Consider the following 7,332-nt stretch of genomic DNA (forward strand, 5'->3'; position numbering starts at 1 on the left):
GTGTTGTGTTCAATTTTCAACAAGGTGGAATTGTAGAACAAGCACTCAATCTGTAAATGAATGGACCCTGTCTTGTAGTACGGTGTGTTTGTTTGATAATAATAGCGTGCAGAGACACTATGTTGTCTTCGATTCATGAATCTACTTGTTTTGAGTTTCAGAATAGCTCAACACAGTTTTTGCACAGACATCTTTTGTTAATTTGACGTCAGAGTTGGACGCAGGCCACGCTCCTCTGAGGCTGAAAGGTTCGAGATGAAGTTCTTTATTCAGCGCTGACAGGTCTTCATCGCTGGAATCAGTGGGAGTCTGAGGTGTTCATTAGCTCTGAAGCCTGAGCTCTGATTGAAATAATTAAAGGACATAAGTCATGGTCTCCTCTGCTACAGTGGCTACGGTGGTTGTGGTTCTGTAGACGGTGTAGGTTTTAAGGAGCTTCAAGCTTCACTTGAAATGTATTGTGTAATACGTCATGTCACCGAGGCGGGAGTGTGTGAATATATATATATATATGTATAAAGAATTGATGTGTATATATGGTACATATAAAATGCACTCGGTTCTCCCGATAAGAACCAGCCAGCGCTGAAGAATATTAGAATTCCACCACAGCAGAGAGAGTTCAGCAGCTCAGCCTCAGCTCTGTGTGAGTAAGCAAACCCACACCCACACAGACATGACTCCAGGTCGTGTGAGGTGAACGCAGTTCAAGAGCGAGCACAAAAGCTCAGCTATACTTAATATACTTAAAGAAATGCACAATAGCCTTTACATGGCCGGGTTTTCTGTGTGTGCAGTTTTCCCACTCATAGCTTGTTGCTAATTGAGGGCTAAAGGGTTGAACAGGGGTGATAAAGTAACTGAAGGTTATCTGACAGAGTACGGAGGCTTTGGTTGAGCTAATACGAAAAAACCCATGTGACAAGAAGCAACAGATAAGTTGAGGGGCGCAAGTTTAAACTGGAAATCCATCCATCCACAGTCGGGGCCCGAGATGTCATTTTAACAAGGAAGAAGGAATGCGCAGCCTTGGAAATGTTAGACACATATAATCAATAACTGCCTAAGTGTTGAAGGCTGTTAAATCAGTGACACATTATCAAGATTCAGAATTCTTTACTTTTGGTCCAAGCTCAAAGAATGGGCAGGTTTTTTTGTGTTTTTTTTAAGCACAATTCAGTCAAATAAAAATGTAATAAATGGAAGAGGGCTGCAGGTGATTTACAAAAAGAAGGGGGAAAAAAAGTCTCTGGAAGACATATCCTCAGAAAAGCTAACATGTCGTGCCAAAATATATATATAATTTGTAATAGACATCACATGAACGACAAATGTCACATTAGTAACTTGAGGGAGAGTCCTGAACATATGACAGGGTCACTGTCGCTACAGTCATATCAAGCCTCAGCTGACACACTTTGTCCCTGATTTCTCTGCTCAGTTTGGGAGTTATTCTTTCTGGATGAAAAGTCAAAAGAGGCTCCTTTCTGATTACACTGATAAACCACAGTGAGAAGAACACAGTGCAGAGCTGACCTATCTCCCCATATGAATGGCTAAATCTCCCTCCGTAAAGCTGTGCTGTTTGGCGTATCAGCTCGGCTCCTGTGGACAAAGGACACGGTGATCCGAGGTGATGTATCAGCGAGCAGCGACGGCTCAATGCCGCCTCTGCAGCCTGGAAGGATTAGCCCAAGAGGGCGCATATGACAGTTGCTTAGTAACAACAAACTTAGTCAAACGCCCCACAAATATAAAGGTTGAGACAGCGAGCGGTCTTAAAGTCACATAAAGACGGCACACATTTTTTCATTTATGGATGCTACATGTATTTGAAACCCACAGGTAAAATCAAAATCAAAAGTCATTCATGTTAATTGTAGAAACAAACTTTAAAATTTAAATTATTAATAATTATTAATTGTTAAAAATCCTTAAAAAGATATTTCTTCCTACTCTTACATGTATTAAGCAGAATAAAAACTACTGAGTATTCACATGATGGCATTTAACAACATTGTTAGAAGCTAAATGTTATAGTGGTTTATAGTTGGACACAGATTTAATGAGAACTATACTATAAAGAAAATAATATTGAAATTAAACTGCCTTAAATGTTGCAAAATTCATTATCAACGTTGTGTTTTGACTTTTCAGTTGTTGAAAATAACTAAAATGATAAAAGTATCTAGTAGTAGTAGTAGTTATCGTTCCTCATTTTCCCGTCTCTCTCCGTTATTTTCTGCACTGCTTCACATGAGCATTAATGCAGAATTTTAAGACAAATTATCATTAATTGAGACGTTGGGTGACTACCGCCCCAAGCTGATACTAAATAAATACAGAATGTATTGTTTAAACTTGCCTGACCTAATTCAGTCAAATTTGACTTTAAACGACTGTTTACTGTGTGAAACATGCCGGTGTAATTAAAATCCTTTAATTGATGTCCCACAGCTAGAGAAATAATGTCCTGATTAAAATGATTTGTGGAACAGAGAGCCTTTTTAATGACATCTAACACTGCCATTGGAAATATTCCTAAGATCCAGTACAATTAGTTGTTCTTCAGCTGCTTAAGTTAAGTTAATATTAGTTAATAATATTAGTTCATGTTAGGCTCTCTGGGAAAATGTTCTACAGGGAAGACATTATCGTTGTCCAAGCAGTTTGAAGATCATTTAAACCCATGAAGCTGCTGTAGAAACCCCAGAGACGTTCACATGTACTGTATATAAAAGGTAATTCTCCACTTTGTTCCCAACAGATTTCTCCACTGTAATTCTCCACTTTGTTCCCAACAGATTCTCATTCTTCGCCATGTGTGAGTGCAATGACTCCACATTGGTCGGCGTATTCACAATTTTCGTCTGAATTCCTGCCACTCGCAGTGCTTCACTGCAGGCTCTGTCCGGGCTGTTTTTTCTATTCTGGGATGTCCTTGTATGACCTGCACTTCCATGCCAGGATCCAGGCTGTGTCTAATGAAAGCAGGGTCCCAGCAGTTTATTACAAAAAAAAAAAAAAACAGTACAAAGCTCGGACCACCAATGTTCCATCGAGCGACTGCAGTAGCAAATGTAAAATGTAGCTTTGAAATGGTGGTTCAAAAGATACGTTTGAAAACTGTTGAAGGAAATTAAAAGTTAACTGCCTTGGCAACTGCCTGCCACATCTATTTATTTTATTGTTTGTTTTGAAATACGTCAATAAAGTCAAAACAAAGTAGTGTGTGAGAGTGTGAGAGTGCTGATCCATCGCCCGAGGGTGTCGGAATAATCTGGGTCATAAAAGCTAAGGTAGGCGTCCCAGACACGCACCTTGTATTAAAAATCATGAGCTTATTCTACTTTGTGTTACTCCTACAGTGACCTCTGCAAGCCCGGGTTCACAATAAGCCAATCTCGGAACACGTAATTATTCCAAGATAATCAGACTCAGCCAAAGAATCCACCACTGGCAATGTAGTTGTCCACAAGTTTGCAAGCATCCTTTTTTTCTGTAGCCAGAGTGTAAACAACAAAACAATTCCAGAGGACTAATTCGGATCATAGAACCGCTTGGAGAGGAGTGTTGCGGAGAAACCGCGTTCACAGAAAACTTCGAAAAAGCAGACCTGAGGGAGGAGATGTTTGGACTGCGTATGTTTGCGCACATTTCAGACAATATAAAACTGCAACTACTGCTCCAAAACAGGTCCAAGTGTAGGCGGCGAAGCCCACCCAAATGTGGCCAAGGACAGATTGTGCACCCACACACAATGTAATGTCACAATGTAATTGTCAACTCCAAAAAAATATACAGCTCAGCAATCCACTTTGGGCGTTTCCAAAAAAATATACAGCTCAGCAATCCATCTGTCTCGCAGTCTTGGTAGTAGATGCTGCTCCTCCTCTTTCAGCGAAGAATAAGCAGACTTCAAGGAACCCTACGGCTGCAAAAGACACTAATTGCACAATCCCTCATGGTACGCAGGCACCAAAACTGGTGTGAAGGTACAGTTAGAAGGCAGCACTGTGTTGAACTTCTGTGACAGCTGCATGACGCATGGCATATGTGAATGTCACTGCTTTTCTCTCACAAACAAACACATATACTATTAACAGCCTTCCGTCAGAATTTTGCATGAATTCTTGCTTTGAGGCCAAATACACAAAGCACTACGAACGCAGAAGGACCACGCACCACGTTTGGTCCAAACACACCAACATAAATAATACCATTACAAAACTCTTTTCTTTAAAAAACTGCTTTTCAAAACACATCTCAGCTGTGCTGTCACAACGTCGCCTGTGTTCTGCTACACCGAATCAAACTGATCGACACTCTTTTTCCCAGCTGTTACATTTGTGCTCACGCTCATTTGCGTCATCTTGAAAAACCCAGTCATGTTAAGGCTGGAAAAGGATTAGGTGAATTTGCATAGCAGGAATAAAAGGCTGATGACAAAAGAAGGATTCAAGCCGAACTCTGAGACTGTCCAAACCCTGTCGTTATAAAAACCTAATATTTGTACACCAGACACACACCAAAACTTTAGCCTGGGAAGAAAACAAAAAAGTAGTCGCACTGGTTTAAGTCGGCATGTGTTGCAACTGATAGTCGTCAGTTGCTCCATCTCTGTGTCTATAAAACGCCTGCGAGCCTCAATTTTTAACTGTGTTTTCTCCGTTTAGGAATTGCATGGCTTTACATCGGGATGTCGTCATACAAACGAATGGTTGTGTCTGTTCTTAAAGAAATAGTGAAGTGCATGGCAACATGTCCACGTGGGCTGCATGGACACGACGTGTCCTTAGAAGGTCAGACCGGCCATAACCATATCACCATTTAAACAGCTTCAGGAAAATATATTCCACACACAGACGTCTCCTGGTTTACGTTCTAATCAATTGTATTGATTGACTTGTGATATTTAGGTCATCAGTTCACATACAGAGACGGCTGGAGCCTGCGTGTCCTCCACATATCTCATTGTTTGTCTTGACACAGTTCACACATGCACTTTGGGACATCTGAATTGATTAAAAGTGAGAATCAGTGGGGTTACGTCACCCTGACGTCCACTGATAAAGTTGTATATATAATTTTATTTATTCTAATGATTTCACAGTTGAATCATTAAGGGAAAAGCCCGTAAAAAAAAAACAATGGAAAGGTCTGATCCCCTAACAGTATTTAGCACGTCACTTTATGCTGACTCTTTACACCTCAGAGTGAACATAATAAAATCAGTTAAAACTCTAATGTGGGAAGAGCACCGTTTAAAGTTCTTCAATGTGACAGAAAAAATATATTAAGAAAGTTCTGTGACATCAAACTGCCTGATGGGTAATGTTACATCTTGTTTGGTTCAAATTAACACTGTTTTTTTTATTATTATTATTACATCTGTTGCACCTATAACAGATGCACATTTGCATCATTGCAGTGAAGTCTATAGTATTCCTCCAATAGTCTGTGTCGTTGGTGAAGTGGCCGTTTGCATCAGAATCATGTTAGAGACAAACTAAGACGTTAAACTGAGTTCAGCTTTGATGGAGTGGGAATCCACATATTGTGGCTCAAAGATGAGAATTTAAGGCAAGAAAGAAACCAGGTGTAGGTCACAAAGATAAACAGCCTTACAGATCTGTAAATCATGACAAACATGGTGGCCTATAATACATGGCTCAACTTACAGCTCCATGAAACTCTTAAATGTCAAACATTTAAACACAACTGGATGTCAGGTGGACAGACTGCAGAGGAACTAAACGTCAAACATTTAAACACATGAACTCTAAGAGTTCTCAACTAAATGTCAGGTGGACAGACTGCAGAGGAACAATACAATTATGAAGCATAAGAAAGAAAGCACACAATTCACATAACGACCAAAACAAAAACCCCAAGTTTTTAAATAACCAGAAATGTTTGTCCAGAAAATAAAAAATAAATAAAAAACCCAAGCATGGTGGCAGTATGTAACATGAGCTGAAGCAGGCAGGAACCAAATGCAGCACTCAGGACACACCGGAGTCAGTTGAAGAATTTTATTGAAGAATTCCAAACTTACAACAGTCAGAAAATCCAGTTTTACCTCAAACACTTCACAAAACACGGGCACCACAGGAACAGAGGTGACAGGACAAGTAGAAAAACCACAGTAATGGGGTAGAACTGTGAGAAGTGACAACAAGAAGAATCACAAAGACCCTTACTGACAACGATCCAAGAACAGCACCGTGTAGGAGAGAGGTATTTATACCCAGGACACAGGTGAGCCTGATGAAACTAATTAGACAGAAAGACCTGACACAGCATCTACTCTCTATTATTTAAATGGAGAAAAAAAGTATTTTAAAATCTATTTGGATAAATGAAATAAATGTGGTGATAAATGAACAGTTCCTTTTAAAGAACTAACCTTAGACGTGCGTGGCTTTTTACCAGACATGTAGGTTGTGTAGAGAAGGAACTGAAGCTGGAGATTGCACTTGAGAGAGTCTCAAGTATCAAGAGGAGAATCAAAGCACTGGCTCGTCTGATTATCTTTGTACATCATGTACTGGAGGAGCTCTGTGCTGAGGTTAAGTTAGGTTAGGGATTTTTACAGCCATACATATTCACAATTGTTGTATTTTTTTTTTTTAATAAAGGTATCATTTGATCCCTGATGATGCCTTGTTAAACGGCCACGAGAAACCTCTGAAAGTATATTTAATCATATAGAATAGAATAGAAGGGTGTTTATTGTCATTGTTTCAGCCACAACACCTAACACATGAGGTACCGTCAGCCAATCCAACCTCGACTTGAGTGAAAATGTGTTTGCTCAGACCCTCAAAGATGTATACAGTATATCTGACCTCACACAACACGAACAATATAAAATACTGTGGGTTGAAACGTGGTGAAGAAACTCTGGTCTGGCTGCCTTCATGTGAAATTACGTCCAGACATCTCCTGCACCAGAGGACCACAACAGCTCTCAGAATGTCTTAATGTTTCTGTGAATTGTGATGAAGGGCCTCTTCGCACATCTGCCTCCTCACTTTTTTTTCCTGAATCCTCCAGACACCACTTTAATCACATAAATATTTTCAGCTTTCAACGCTCTTGAACTCTCCATCCAAATATGCATGTTAATCTCCGCTCTCCTTCTCTTTATGTTTGTTTTTTCTCCACTGTGATCACATCAGCAATCACATCTAAGGCAGCGAAAGCAACAAGGATCCGATGATGATCACCTTTGGTTTAAGGTTTTGAAAAAAGTAGAACTGAGGTTGTTTTAATAAATTGATTTTCTCTAATTTAAGCAAAAACAAACAAACAGTGATCTAACACTGC

The sequence above is a fragment of the Cynoglossus semilaevis genome, chromosome 7 (assembly GCF_000523025.1).
Source record: "Cynoglossus semilaevis isolate Cse_v1.0 chromosome 7, Cse_v1.0, whole genome shotgun sequence".
In the NCBI taxonomy this organism is placed as follows: domain Eukaryota; kingdom Metazoa; phylum Chordata; class Actinopteri; order Pleuronectiformes; family Cynoglossidae; genus Cynoglossus; species Cynoglossus semilaevis.